Source organism: Mobula hypostoma, chromosome 8, assembly GCF_963921235.1.
Source record: "Mobula hypostoma chromosome 8, sMobHyp1.1, whole genome shotgun sequence".
NCBI classification, from domain to species: Eukaryota; Metazoa; Chordata; class Chondrichthyes; order Myliobatiformes; family Myliobatidae; genus Mobula; species Mobula hypostoma.
The window spans coordinates 103,509,635-103,525,340 of NC_086104.1; the positions used below are offsets into that span (position 1 = coordinate 103,509,635).

Sequence of the window (15,706 nt, forward strand, 5' to 3'; positions counted from 1 at the left end):
ACATCCTGAAATTCTTTATCTTTGTAGGAATTCTATCCAAGCTGAAGACATATCAGAAAATTCACATCAGTGAGAGGCCGTTCACCTGCTCTGTGTATGGGAAGAGATTCACTCACTCATCCCATCCACAGAAACAACAGTGAGTTCACAAGGGAGAGAGATTTTTCAACAGTTCCATGTGTGGGAAGAGGTTCATTCAGTTATCCCATCTACAGACACAACAGTGAGCTCAGATGGGAGAGAGACATTTCAACTGCTCCGTGTGTGGGAAGAGATTCACTCGGTCAAGTGATCTGCTGACACATTAGCGTATTCACACTGGAGAGAGGCCATACATCTGCTCTGAATGTGGGAAGGAATTTACTCAGTCATCTCACCTACAAACACACCAGTCAGTTCACACCGGAGAGAGGCCATTTACTTGTTCAGAATGTGGGAAGGGATTCACTCTGTCAACCCACTTACTGACACACCAGTCAGTTCACACTGGGGAGAGGCCATTCACCTGCCCAGACTGTGGGAAGGGATTCACTCAGTCATCTCAACTAAAGGTACATCAGCGATTTCACACTGGGGAGAGGCCGTTTATCTGCTCGGACTGTGGGAAGGGATTCACTCTGTCATCCCACCTACAGACTCACCAGTTAGTTCACACTGGGGAGAGGCCATTCACCTGCTCAGACTGTGGGAAGGGATTCACTCAGTCATCTCAACTGAAGGTACATCAGCGAGTTCACACTGGGGAAAGGCCATACGTTTGCTCAGACTGTGGGATAGGATTCACTCACTCATCCAACCTACAGACGCACCAGCGAGTTCACACTGGGGAGAAGCCATTCGCCTGCTCAGTCTGTGGGAAGGGATTCACTGAGTCATCTCAACTGAAGGAACATCAGCGAGTTCACACTGGGGAGAGGCCATTTTCTTGTTCAGACTGTGGGAAGGGATTCACTCAGTTATCTCACCTAATGTCACACCAGCGAATTCACACTGGAGAGAGGCCTTTCATCTGCTCAGACTGTGGGAAGGGATTCTCTCACTCATGTAACCTACAGAGACACAAGCAAGTTCACACTGGGGAGAGGCCGTTTAGCTGTTCCATGTGTGGGAAGAGATTCATTCAGTTATGCAACCTACAGGCACACCAGACAATTCACACTGGGGAGATGCCGTTCACCTGCTCAGACTGTGGGAAGGGATTCACTCGGTCATCGCAACTGAAGGTACATCAGCAGGTTCACATGGGGGAGGTGCCATTTACCTGCTCAAACTGTGGGAAGGGATTTCTTCACTCATCTCAACTGAAGGCGCATCAGTGAGTTCACACTGGGGAGAGGCCATTCACCTGCTCAGACTGTGGGAAGGGATTCACTCAATCATCCCATCTACAGAGACACCAGCAAGTTCACACTGGGAAGAGGCCATTCACCTGTTCCACGTGTGGGAAGAAATTCACTCAGTTAAGCCACCTGCAGGCACACCGGTCAATTCACACTGGGGAGAGACCGTTCACCTGCTCAAATTGTGGGAAAGGATTCTTTCGATCGTCTGACCTGCTGGCACACCAGCGTGTTCACACTGGGGAGCGGCCGTTCATCTGCACATACTGTGGGAAGGGTTTCACTCAGTCCTCCACCCTTGTGGCGCACTACCGAGTTCACACTGAGGAGAAACCATTCATCTGCTAGGACTGGGAAGGGTTTACGCAGTCAGCAGACCAGCTGGAACATCAGATAGTTCATATTGGGGAGATACCTTTTTCCTTCTCTGAATGTGGGAAGTGGTTCTCTCAGTCATCCAACCTTGGGAAACACTACCGGGTTCACACTGGGGATGAAGTTGAAATAAGCTGCTTGCTGGATGTTTAACCATCACAGTTGCTGAATCCAGATGCAAGTTCAAAAGTGACTGTTGGTGTTGAACTCTGTAATTATTGCTGCTGCTCATCACACCCAGTTCTGTACCCTGGTCACTGGGCATGGGAGGAGTTTCTTCTGCTGATGTTCACCTTTAATGGGACTGGAGTTTCATATTCTGCATCTGTGACTAATAAATCAGTTCTATTTTAATCACTGTCTCAAGTGCCTAGTGAATCTACAACTCACCCAGTGGACAGTAGGGAGTCAACAGCCCAGGTTGTCCCTGCCAGTGTTTCTGTTCCACAACAATCCTTTTAAATTCATCCCTGCTGTTCACCTCTCACACTCCCTGTGGTGATGGGTTCCAAACAGTCACAACTCTGTGGGTGCAGAGGTTTCCCTTGAATTTCCTGCATGATTTTCTGCAGCCTGACGAAGACAAGCTGACTATAGTTATGTTCTTCATCCCTCAAATCGCTGGGCCAAGGAAGAATGGCGTTGGTAGTCAGCCTCCATAGTCCCTGCTGCTTTAACATTATGGGTCATTTTTCATTGCTTCTGAAGGGCTGTGTCTCACACAGCTGGGTTGTTAGAATATACCACTGTCCTCTGAAGTCTAACAGCAGATTGGAGAGCCATTATGTGGATGTTCAATGGAGCAGGGTCAGAAACCAGAGATGGGTCAACACAGGGCAGAGCCTGGAGCACTGGACAGAGGGGGTAAGAACATGATGAGGATCAGGGGGTGGGAAACACGTGACAGAGAAGCAACACTTGGAATCTGATTGACGGAAATAAAGGTTGACTTTGACTGTTGCCACAAAGAATGCCTGTTGACTTTAGGTTTATTGCTTGTGGGATCTTGCAGTGTTAAACTGGCTACCGAGTTCTCATAAAAACATTGGTGGCATTTGACAGAGAGGAGGCACTTTCAATGGCACTGTGCGTACTTAGAAATCCGTGAGCACCCGAAAGACCTATCACTGCAAATCAAGTGCACAGGGCCTGGGAGTCTTTGGATCCAACTGTTTAATTTTAATTGTTATTTTCTTTGCAGTTTAACAATTAATTATTTGCATGTATTTTAAGTAGCTTTTGTATTGCATAACAATTTAATATGCCTTTAGTAGCTATCCAAAGTATAATTCTGGTAGTTTCTTTGTACCTTATTAAGTGTTTTCTCATTGGTTGATTTTTATTGAGTATTGACTAAGTTGTTTCTGGTTGTATTATTATTATCTATAGATTTGAATGGAATTTTCCTTATCTTGGGTATAATAGTAGCAGTTTTATGTTAGGTGCCCTCTTTACTTCCTCTCTGTTCTTCAAGTATTAGACCCCTATCGCTTTTCTGTTCCTCTTCTATCAACTTTGAATAAAACAATCATGAAGCAACAAGTTTTATGCCTCATTTCTGACTTATAAAAGAACCTCAGATTTAAACACCAAAATCCATCACATGTTTGAGACTGGGAACACAGTATTCTAGCATATTCAATGCTCAGCAGAAGGGAGGAGGAGGAGGATGGTTTTGTTTTTCATATGGTGATGATGAGTGGATAGCAATGTGGAGGCAGTGATGGGAAATGAAGCTGTGTGGAAATAATGAATAGCAAGGGAAAGAACACGTGGGTAGGAATGGTCTCCAGTGTCCAGGCGTTTCCTCTCAATGGGACCAAGCACAAATGGGAAATAATCAGGGAGGTAAGAGGGAATGATGATTGTTTTTAGTGATTTTAATCTGTGGGATGATAAACTAATCAAACTGGCAATATAGAGTGGAAGAGGAATCTGTGGAGTGGTCAGGGACTGTTTTGTACAGCAGTACATTACAGAATCCACCCAGGAATGGGCTATTTCACGTGCGCTTCTGTGTAATGAGGTGGTATTAATAAGAGATCTTGTGGCAAATGATCTTCGAGGAAGAAGTGAGCACAACATGGAACAATGCCAGACAGAGTTGGAGGGTGAACACTCGGACCCAGAACCAGTGACCTCAACCTACATAAGGGCAATTACACAGGTGTGAGGGTGGAGTTGTCTGGAGTGGATGGGTTAAATAGGTTCAGGGACAGGTCAGTGGATGGGCAGTGGCAGATGTTCAAACAGCTGGTTCATAACACTCAGCAGTCATTGATCCCAATTGGACAGAGGGATCCAGTAGAAAGGTGAACCATCTGTGGTCAACTAAGGTCATCAAGGTAAATATAGAATCAAAGAACATAAAAAGGTGGAAGGGCTGGTGGTAGGCCAGAGGACCGAGAATATTTCAGGAACTGATAAGAGCCAACAAAATAAAATTAACAAGGAAAAGACGGATAAGTGAGTGTCTCACTTAAGGTAAACTCGATGTTGGTCCCGTATGTCACACCCCCATGTCTTCCTTTGAATTAGTTGAACGATTTGGAATTACAGAAGATAACAAATGGGATTCCCGTTCTGTAAAAGGGCTTGATGGGAAAGAGTTTCAGTCTTGTTCAGGATAGTTTCCTTAATCAGTGCGCAGAAGTCCCAAATACATAGTGAGTGATGTTAGATCTCCCGTTAGGGAATGAAACAGGGTAGGTGATGATCACTATGCTATTAGTTTCAAGGTAAAAGGGCAGGTCTGCTCCTGCGGTTGAGATTCTAAATTTGTGAAGGACCAATTTAAATGATATCACAAAGGATCTGGCAAGTGTGAATTTGGGATAGGTTTTTTTCTGGCAAAGGTGTACTTGCTAAGTGGGAGACTTTCAAAAGAGAAAATTTGAGAATAGAATTTATATGTTCCTGTGAGAATAAAAGGCAAGGATGATCGGTTTATGGAACCTAGGTTTTCAGGAGATATTGAGTTCATGGTTAAGAAGGAGAAGGAGGTGTGCAACAGGTATAGGCAGTTATGAACAAATTAGGTACTTGAGGAGTACAGGTATAAGAAATGCAAGAGAATATTTAAGAAGAAAATTAGGAGAGCTAAGAGAAGACAGGAGCCAGCCGGTGGTGCAGTGGCATCAGCACCAGATGTTGAGGAAGTGGTCCCGAGTTCGAATCTGGCTGGCTCCTTGCACGCTTTCCATCCGTGCTGGGTTGAGCGTCGAGCCAGCAACTTGGCCTTGTAAAAAAAAAGTCAAATGCTACGGAGAGGACAAAAATGCTGCTCGTTGCGTCATAAGGCGCGAAAAGGAACAACAGCAGCAAAAAGGCACGAGGTTGCTCTAGCAAACAAGGTGAAGGAGAATCGCAAGGGTTTCCCTCGGATTCTGTGGGAGGAAAATGTAGAAACTGCAGATGCCCATCCGGACTCGTGACCCCCCCTTTTCTGGGTTCTCTGGAAAACCGGCTTGTCGGCCGCACGCTAACAGCCGCTAGATTCCACGGCGATAAACCCACCTTTCTCCGCTTCGTATGTCTGGGATGTGTACAACTTTGGTCCCGTCAAATCCGTGGGGTTGGGATGTCTCGTCCACCCAAACTCCGGTTTGTGTGAATGCTGTGTGATTTACTGCTCTCGGCAAGAAATAACAGATCGTATATTGCATACAATTTATAAAGTATATTTAAATGTTAATTTAAGCAAACAGTTATTAAATAAAATATAGGAAAAAGCAAAAAGGCTCTTTAGTATTAAACAGTCAAATGTGCACTTAAGTTGGAGTTTATCTTGATCTTGTCTGTCACTCACGCGCTGGCTCCTCGATCTGCGTGAAGAAACACATCACCTTCAGAATGTTGCTCGAAATTCATCTCGAACAAACTGGTCGCCCACGGGAGTATTGGTTCTTCCTTCCTGAAGCCGTTCAACGCCACACGGCGCCTTGTGCAACAGGGACGGCATCCTCAGCCGTCCTTTCCCCCTGTCTTATCCCCAGCTCCCGCCGACAAAGACTCTCAACCCAGGGTTCTCCAGAACCTTCTCCACTGTCCTGATTATATGACAGCAGATTCCTCAATTGTACAACAAGCCACTTATCTCAGCTCAAACCCAAGCAGGGTGAACGCACAACAGACTGCTCGTACAGAACTGCTAACATGAAGTACCTACAATAACGTAGTAAAATTCTTAACTAGGGCTTTACACTCTATCCGACCCCCACCAAAAATAGACATGTCCTCGTGACTTTGAAACGTAGCGACCCTTCATTAATAACACAAATTTCAAAAGAATTCCGTGAAGTCAGGACCTCCAGTCCATTTGTGAATGGTAGCGACATATCTCACTAGGGGGATAGACGCAACGCTGTTCCCGGTGCGTCATAGGCCAGCCTACGTGTCGGCTTCCTAACTCTTGAGACTCATTCCATCCTCAGCTCCTCCAGCTTCAACCACCCTTTGTGACCTTTCCTGTGTACTAGAGGGTGCCTCTCCCTGTCTACCACCCGTTTCTTCCGGCAGCTCATCCCGCTCCTCCAACACCCCTCCACTCCCGGTCCGTGACAGAATTTCACTTCCATCAGTTTATGCCAGTGCCAAACATCCTCACCCTCCGCTGGTGCTAACCGGCGAATCGTCTCTCGGAAAGGGGTGCCTTGGTCGCTCCAAAAGTGCGGCAAGTACTCCTTTAGTAACCAACATCCGCCTCGTCAGCGGAAAACGTATCTTCATGTTCCAACATCTTTCCCATTCTTCAGACATTCCGGCAAATTCGGGCAAGGTAAGGCAGTGAGTGTTGGCTCGATTAGCTTTAGCAAGGCCTTTGACAAAATTCCGCATGGGAGATTAGTCAAGCAGGTCCAGTCACTCGGCATTTAAGATGAGGTACTAAATAGGATTAGACCTTGACTTTGCGGTGAAGCCAGGGAATGTTCGCAATGGTTGCCTCTATGACCGGGAGCCGGTGATTAGCGGTGCGCTGCAGGGGCTGTGCTGGGTCTGTTGCTGTTTGCCTTCTGTATCAATGATCTGGATGAAAATGTGGTAAACTGAATCAGCAAATTTGCAAACGACAGCAAGATTGGGGGTGTAATGGACAGTGAGAAAGACTATCAAAGCTTGCAGTGGGATGGGGACCAGATGGAAAATCGAGCTGAAAAATGGCAGGTGGAATTTAATGTAGACAAATGTGACGTGTTGCACTTTGGGAGGACCTGCCAGAGTAGGTCTTTCACAGCGAGTAGTAGGGCACTGAGGAGTGTGATCGAACTGAGGGACATGGGAATACAGATCACTAATTCCTTGAAAGTGGTATCACAGACAGGGTCGTAAAGAAACCCTTTGGCACATTGGCTTTCATTAAATCAATGTACTCAGTACAGTAGTTGGAATGTTGAAGTTGTATTAGACGATGGTGAGGCCTAATTTGGATCATTGTGTGTAGTTTTGGTCAGCTACGGACAGGAAGGAAGTGAATAAAATTGAAAGAGGGCAGAGGAAATTTAAAAGGATGTTGTCAGGACTTGAGAGCGAGTTATAAGGGAAGGTTGAATAGGATAGGACTTAATTCCTAGGAATATGGGATACGGAGGGGTGATTTGGTGGAAGTATATAAAATTATGAGGAGTAGGGTGTTACATGCTCAAGGAGATCTGTGCTTTTTTGTGAGAATGATGTAATGGTCTTTTATACACAATAGACAATAGGTGCAAGAGTAGGCCATTCGGCCCTTCGAGCCAGCACTGCCATTCACTGTGATCATGGCTGATCATCCACTATCAGTATCCAGTTCCTGCCTTATCCCCATTACCTTTGATTCCACTAACTTTAGAGCTCTATCCATCTCTTTTTTGAAAGCATCCAGAGAATTGGCCTCCACAGCCTTCTGGGGCAGAGCATACCATATATCCACCACTTTCTGGGTGAAAAAGTTTTTCCTCAACTCTGTTCTAAATGGCCTACCCCTAATTCTTAAACTGTGGCCTCTGGTTCTGGACTCACCCATCAGCTGGAACATGCTTCCTGCCTGCAGCGTGTCCAATCCCTTAATAATCTTATATGTTTCAATAAGATCCCCTCTCAGCCTTCTAAATTCCAGAGTATACAAGCCCAGTCGCTCCAATCTTTCAACTTATGACAGTCCTGCCATCCCGGGAATTAACCTTGTGAACCTACGCTGCACTCCCTCAATAGCAAGAATGTCCTTCCTCAAATTTGGTGACCAAAACTGCACACAGTACTCCAGGTGTGGTCTCACCAGGGCCCTGTGGAGGTCACCTGATGTGATTTTCCTGCCGGTGTGAGGTCACGTGATGACATGTGCTCCATGGGTATATAAGGGTCGACCCCAGATGACGCAGTTAGTTTTTAGTTTGTAGATTTCCGGGTAGAACGTGCTGTGTCTCCGTTTCTGTTGCGTGTTTGTTTTTGTGACGCAGTTTCATTTTTGAAACGGTTGTGCGTTCTGTTGCAAGATACAATAATATTGGACTGGAAATTTTTGGCTAGATGTGTTGATTCACTCAATTTCAGCAGTAGTAGAAGGGAGAGTGAAGACTTTATCGAAGTACAGGACCGAAGGATAGAGAGGAGTCGGTATCGTTTGGCAGTTTAACAAAGGATCGACCTTATTGAGTCTTCGTTAAAGGAGTAGCGACCTGCATCGAGGTAACTCTTGCCAAAAAGAGCAAAGAGTTCCTGCAAAGGTTTGCTCTCTCTAAAAGAATTTAAGGTCAGTTGTTTTAAACTGTTTATTTCTGCCACGTGAATCCTGTGGACAGAACCAACAGGGAAGTTGCGTCTGTGAAGAAATCCGTCTCCAGAGAAGTCTCTCCCAATTGAATGTATAAATCTGTTTGACTTTCGAATTTACCATTTTAAGAACTATGTCTGACTTTATCGCTTTAAGAACTGTTTTCGCATTTAACGCTTTAAGAACCAGTGCCGAGTGACGATTTGGTGAACGGCTCCATAACAGTTAACTTCCGGTTATAGTTTTTGTTTGTTTTTTTCCTTATCATTTATCCGTGTTTAATAAATGTTTGGTTGTTTTTATATAACCTGTCTCGATTGATATTCATTGTTGCCGGTTACGTAACATCATCTGTGGGGGCTCGCGGGAGATGTTCCGATTTTGAGTTTAAGTGCTGGTAATTGCCATTTTGATTTGGAAAAGGGAAATACCCGATTTTTTTTAGTTTGATTGGTGTATGTGTTGTATTCGGCAACAATGGACATCGACGGGTTTTTGGTCATGCCTAACTCGGGGTCTTCAGAGAATGCGAGAAAACCTGAGGGTATTGGATATTGCTAGGAAGTTGGATATTAAAGGAATTACGAGGAATTCCACCAAGGCTTTCATACAACGAAAAATTGCTGAGCATTATAATAATTTGAATTTATTTGATGAGGAGGTGTTAGATGAGTTTCCAATGAGTAATCTGGAAACGCAGTTACATCTTGAACAAATAAAGTTGAAGCAATTAGAAGCTGATTTGGAAAAGAGTCGGTTAGAAGCTGTAAATAAACAAAAGGAATTAGTGGCTATGGGGGCTATTAAAAAAGGGGAATTTGAAGAAAGAGAAGCTGAAAACTGGAGGAAATTTGATCTAGAGATGCAGAAATTAAAGTTTGGGAGTCAGTCTTCTGGTTCTATGAAACAGTTTATTGCTAGTCATGAGGTTATTTTGGCTCCTCCATTTAATGAAGCTGAAGGGGACAAATATTTCCAGCATTTCGAAACTTTTGCTCTGAGTTTAAAATGGCCGATAGAGCAATGGCCAGTGATGTTACAAAGTGTAATTAAAGGCAAGGCACAACAAGTTTATACAGCCTTAAATGCTGATCAAGCACTGGATTATGATATTGTTAAACAGCATTTATTAAAGGCATATGAGATGGTTCCGGAAGCGTATAGAAAAAGATTCAGAAATTTGAAGAAATCTGTAGAAAAAACTTATGTGGAATTTGCATATGAGAAATCTGTGTGTTTTGAGAGATGTGTTTCCTCTAAAAATGTGAATGGGGAGTATAATAAATTAAAAGAGCTGATTTTGCAGGACGAATTTAAAAGAAGCATTCCTGTTGAAGTTAGAGCATACTTAAATGAATGGGACACTACTACATTGCAGGAGATTGCTAAATTAGCTGATGAGTATGTTTTAATTTACAAGAATAAATTCTCTCCAGGTAAAATTTTTAAAAGGAAAAATAGCACAGAGAGTCAAGGTAAACCAGAAATTAAATCTGAAATTAGTGAGAAAAGTAAGGATGAAGGGAGACATGTGAAGGAAAGACATTTTGGTATTATTTGTAAGTATTGTAAGAAACCTGGGCATGTAGTAGCTAATTGCTTCAGATTGAAAATGAAAGAGAAAGAAATGGTCCCAGATGCTTGTGTGCAGCATATTGAAAAACCTGTAAAGCTACAGGGTTCAGAAAATACTAATGAAGATGTGTTAGAGTCTGACCAAGTTAAGAAGGAATATGAAACTTTTATAACAGAAGGATTTGTATCCTTGAACGAAGGATCCAATTCAGTACCAATAAGAATACTTAGAGATACTGGAGCTTCTCAATCACTGATATTAGATAGTATGCTAAAGTTTAGTGATGAGTCTGACATTGGCGAGGGAAATTATATAAGAGGAGTAGGGAGTGCCCTTATGCCAGTACATGTACACAGAGTAAATTTAAGGTCAGGATTAGTTACAGGGGTTGTTAAAGTAGGACTACAATCCAGTTTACCTGTGAATGATGTTTCTTTTTCGTTAGGGAATGATTTAGCAGGTGGACAAGTTTTTCCTGAAGTGCATTTGACAATAAATTCACATTCTGAGGAACCACAGAGGGATTCTAACACAGATTCTTCCTGTGTTGTAACAAGAGCTATGGCTAAAAAGACTGATGTAAAGAATGGGGTTGTTACTCATGATAGTTCAAATCAAGATTTGAATTTTGAGAATGTATCAGAAACTTCCTTATCTACATTATTTGGTCAGGATTTTGGTGGTAAGTCTGACCAGGAAGATTTGTCTTTATCTCGAAAGGAGATTATAGCAGAGCAGGGTAGAGATCCTGAGATAGTTAAATTAAAAGAACAAACTCTTCCAGATAGTGAAATTGAAAAAGTACCAGTTGGATATTATTTTGAAAAGGGGGTATTAATGAGAAAGTGATGATCGCCTACAATTCCTGCTAGTGAGGAATGAGAAGTTAATCATCAGATAGTAGTTCCTAAAATTTACCGAAATGAGATTTTAACTATGGCTCATAGTATTCCTTTGGGTGATCATTTAGGTGTAAAGAAAACTATGAACAAAGTTTCTAAGCATTTTTATTGGCCTCGTTTAAGACAAGATGTGGCGACATTTTGTAGAACATGCCGTACGTGTCAAATTGTGGGTAGACCTAATCAGGTTACTCCAGTGGCCCCACTGCAACCAATTCCAGTATTTGGTGAGCCGCTCTCAAAAATCATTGTAGACTGTGTAGGTCCTTTGCCAAAAACTAAAACTGGACATCAATGTTTATTAACTATTATGTGTACAGCATCTAGGTTTCGTGAGGCAGTACCTCTTAGGAATACAACAGCCAAAACTGTGACAAAGGCACTTATAAAAATCTTTTACTTATTTTGGGTTGCCTAAGGAAATACAATCAGATCAAGGTAGTAATTTTATGTCTGGGTAGTTTCAGCAGATAGTTTACAAACTGGGAGAAAAACAAATTATTTCCCCAGCCTATCATCCAGAATCACGAGGAGCCTTGGAGAGATTTTATTCTACACTAAAAACTATGATTAGGACATATTGTGTGGAAAATGAAAAGGACTGGGATGAAGGTATACATTTACTACTTTTTGCAGTAAGGGAGGCAGTACAGGAATCATTAGGTTTTAGTCCTTTTGAACTTGTGTTTGGGCACAGAGTTTGAGGACCTTTGGCCTTGTTGAAGGAACAGTGGATTGATAATGAAGTACACACTAATTTACTAGATTATGCATTGAAATTTAAAGAAAGATTATATGAAGTTTGTAGCTTGGCCAAGGAAAATTTAAAATCAGCTCAAGAGAAATGAAGACTTGGTATGATAAGGAAGCTAGGATGAGGTCATTTAAGCGTGGAGATAAGTGTTGGTTCTTTTCCCAGTGCAAACGAACCCATTACAAGCCAAATTTCATGGTCCTTATGAGATTAAATCTAAGGTAAATGATGTAGATTATGTGGTGAAAACCCAGATCAGAGAAAGACAACACAGCTGTGCCATATAAATATGACAAAACCGTATTATGAGAGAGAAGCTGCTACTATGACTGTTGTGATCAATAATGAGTCTGATCTTGATGAAAACTTAGTAGAGGATTCATCTGAAACTCATTTTAAACCCAACATTATTTCAGCCAGGTTACCAAATTCAAAAATTCTAGAAAATATTGATGAAAACGTAGCTCATTCACAGCCAGAGCAGAGAGAGCAGATGAAACAGTTAATTTTTAAATATAGAGATTTATTTCCAGACGTCCCTAGAAGAACCACCGTAGCTACGCATGATGTAGATGTTGGAGATGCAAAACCCTTAAAACAACATCCGTACCAAATGAACAGGGGAAAATGTGAACTTGCTGAACAAGAAAATAAGGATATGTTAGAGAATGATATTATTAGACACTCTAATTCAAATTGGAGTTCACCGTGTGTTATGGTGCCTAAGCCAGACAATAGTATTAGGTTTTGTACAGATTACAGAAAGGTGAATGCTGTGACAAAAACTGATGCATATCCAATCCCTAGTGTAGATGATTGTGAGGATAAAGTTGGACTGGCCAAATTCCTTACAAAAATTGACTGGTTAAAAGGTTATTGGTGTGTTCCATTGACAGATAGAGGTAGAGAGATTTCAGCATTTGTAACCCCATCTGGGTTATATGAAAACAATGTTCTTCCATTTGGGATAAAGAATGCACCAGGTACTTTCCAGAGGATGATTAATAGTGTGATTTAGGGATTAAAAGATACAGATGCCTATATTGATGATTTAGTTACAGGAAATAGTACGTGGAAAGCACATATTACTGTGGTGGAGAAACTATCTGAGAGACTTCCAGAAGTTAACTTAACTATTAACTTAGCTGAAAGTGAATTCAGTCATGCCACTGTGACAGTTAAGGAAAAGGGTTAAGGAAATTAGACTCCTGTTTAATAATGCAGTCTAATGCTACAGGAATACAATATCTTGATCACTCATATTAAGGGTAAAGATAATGTGATCGCTGATTGTCTAGATATTAAATGTACAATGAAAATTTGTTTTTCTGGAGTGATATTTTAACATTTGTAACACTCCTACTGTACATTAGTTTGCAAAGGGCTGAAAGATAAGATTGTATATATTGTGTATTTTGTAAATTTTATACCTTTGTATTTTTTTTGTACAAATTGTTAAAATTTTGCTCTTTAAGAGACCAAATTTTTTTTTTGGACGTAAGTGTTACATGCTCGAGGACATCTGTGTCTTTTTTTGTGAGACTGATGTAATTGTTTTTTGGAGGTCACCTGATGTGACTTTCCGCCAATGTGAGGTCACATGATGACATGTGCACCATGGGTATATAAGGGTCGACCCCAGATGACACAGTTAGTTTGTAGATTTCCACGTAGAATGTGCTGTGTCTCTGTTTCTGTTGCGTGTTTGTTTTTGTGACGCAGTTTCATTTTTGAAACGGTTGTGCATTCTGTTGCAAGATACAATAATATTGGACTGGAAATTGTTGGCTAGATGTGCTGATTTACGCTATTCCAGCAGAAGAAGGGAGAGTGAAGACTTTATCAAATTACAGGACCGAAGGATTGAGAGGAGTCAGTATCGTTTGGCAGTTCGACAAAGGATCGACCTTATTGAGTCTTCATTGAAGGAGTAGCGACCTGCATCAGGATAACTCTTGCCAAAAAGAGCAAAGAGTTCATGCAGAGGTTTGCTCTCTCTAAAAGAATTTAATGTCAGTTGTTTTAAACTGTTTATTTATGCCACGTGAATCCTGTGGACAGAACCAGCAGGGAAGTTGCGTCTGTGAAGAAATCCTTCTCCAGAGAAGTCTCTCCCAATTGAACGTATAAATCTGTTGGACTTTCGAATTTACTATTTTAAGAACTGTATCTGACTTTATCACTTTAAGAACTGTTTTCGCTTTTAATGCTTTAAGAACCAGTGTCGAGTGACGATTTGGTGAACGGCTGCATAACAGTTAACTTCCGGTTAAAGTTTTCATTTGTTTTTTTTTCCCTTATTGTTTATCCGTGTTTAATAAATGTTTGGTTGTTTTTACATAACCTGTCTCGATTGATATTCACTGTTGCCGGTTACGTAACAATAGTTAGGGTAAATGAAAGCAGGCTTTTTCCACTGAAGTTGGCTGAGACTACAATTAGAGGTCCTGAGCAAAGTTTGAAAAGGGGAACATAAGGGGGCGCCTCTTGACACAGCGGGCTGTGAGGGTGTGAAATGAGCTGCCACACTCTCCACACTCCACTTTCTGCAGGGACTGTTCTTTCCGTGATTTCCTGGCTCATTTATTCCTCCCCATTGATCTCACTGCTCGAACTAATCCCTGAAAGCAGGATGTGCTATACCTCCCCATTCACCTCTCTCATCTTCATTCAGGTCTCCAAACAGTCCTTCCAGGATAGGCAAATCTTTACTTCCAAGTCTGTGGGGGTCAACTACTGTAGCCGGTGCTCCCTGTGAGGCCTCCACCACCTTTGCCAATGAATTCCACAGACTCAGCACCTTCTGGCTAAAGAAAGTTTTCCTCATCTCTGTTCTAAAAGGACCTCCTTCTATTCTGTGGCTGTGCCTCTTGATCCTAGACTACCCCACTATGAGAAATATCCTCCCCATGTCCATTCTATCTATGCTCTTCAATATTCAATGGCTTTCAATGAGATCCATCCCCCCGCCGCCTCCATTCTTCTAAAGTCCAGCGAGTACAGGCCCAGAGTCATCACGTGCTCCTGATACATTAACCCTTTCATTCACGAGATCATTCTCGTGAACCTTATCTGGTCCCTCTCTAATGCCAGCACAGCATATGTGTTGTGGATAGTGTGGAGGGCTGTCAGAAGTTACAGCGGGGCATTGATAGGATGCAAAACTGGGCTGAGAAGTGGCAGACGGAGTTCAACTCAGATAAGCGTGAGGTGGTTCATTTTGGTAGGTCAAATATGATGGCAGAATATAGCATTAATGGTAATACTCTTGGCAGTGTGGAGGATCAGAGGGATCTTAGGGTCCAAGTCCATAAGACACTCAAAGCTGCTGCACAGGTTGACTCTGTGGTTAAGAAAGTGTACGGTGCATTGGCTTTCATCAATCATGGGATTGAGTTTAGAAGCCGAGAGGTAATGTGAGTCGTAGTCATAATCATAATCATAGTCATACTTTATTGATCCCGGGGGAAATTGTTTTTTGTTATAGTTGCACCATAAATAATTAAATAGTAATAAAACCATAAATAGTTAAATAGTAATATGTAAATTATGCCAGGAAATAAGTCCAGGACCAGCCTATTGGCTCAGGGTGTCTGACCCTCCAAGGGAGGAGTTGTAAAGTTTGATGGCCACAGGCAGGAATGACTTCCTATGACACTCTGTGTTGCATCTTGGTGGAATGAGTCTCTGGCTGAATGTACTCCTGTGCCCACCCAGTACATTATGTAGTGGATGGGAGACATTGTCCAAGATGGCATGCAACTTGGACAGCATCCTCTTTTCAGACACCACCGTCGGAGAGTCCAGTTCCATCCCCACAACATCACTAGCCTTACGAATGAGTTTGTTGATTCTGTTGGTGTCTGCTACCCTCAGCCTGCTGCCCCAGCACACAACAGCAAACATGATCACACTGGCCACCACAGACTCATAGAACATACTCAGCATCGTCCAGCAGATGTTAAAGGACCTCAGTCTCCTCAGGAAATAGAGACGGCTCTAACCCTTCTT

General features: G+C 42.4%; 1 pseudogene; it reads left to right on the forward strand.

The window, feature by feature from the left end:
• Positions 1 to 233: 233 nt before the first annotated feature.
• LOC134351175 (zinc finger protein 585A-like) lies at positions 234 to 1,938 on the forward strand (annotated as a pseudogene).
• Positions 1,939 to 15,706: the final 13,768 nt, after the last annotated feature.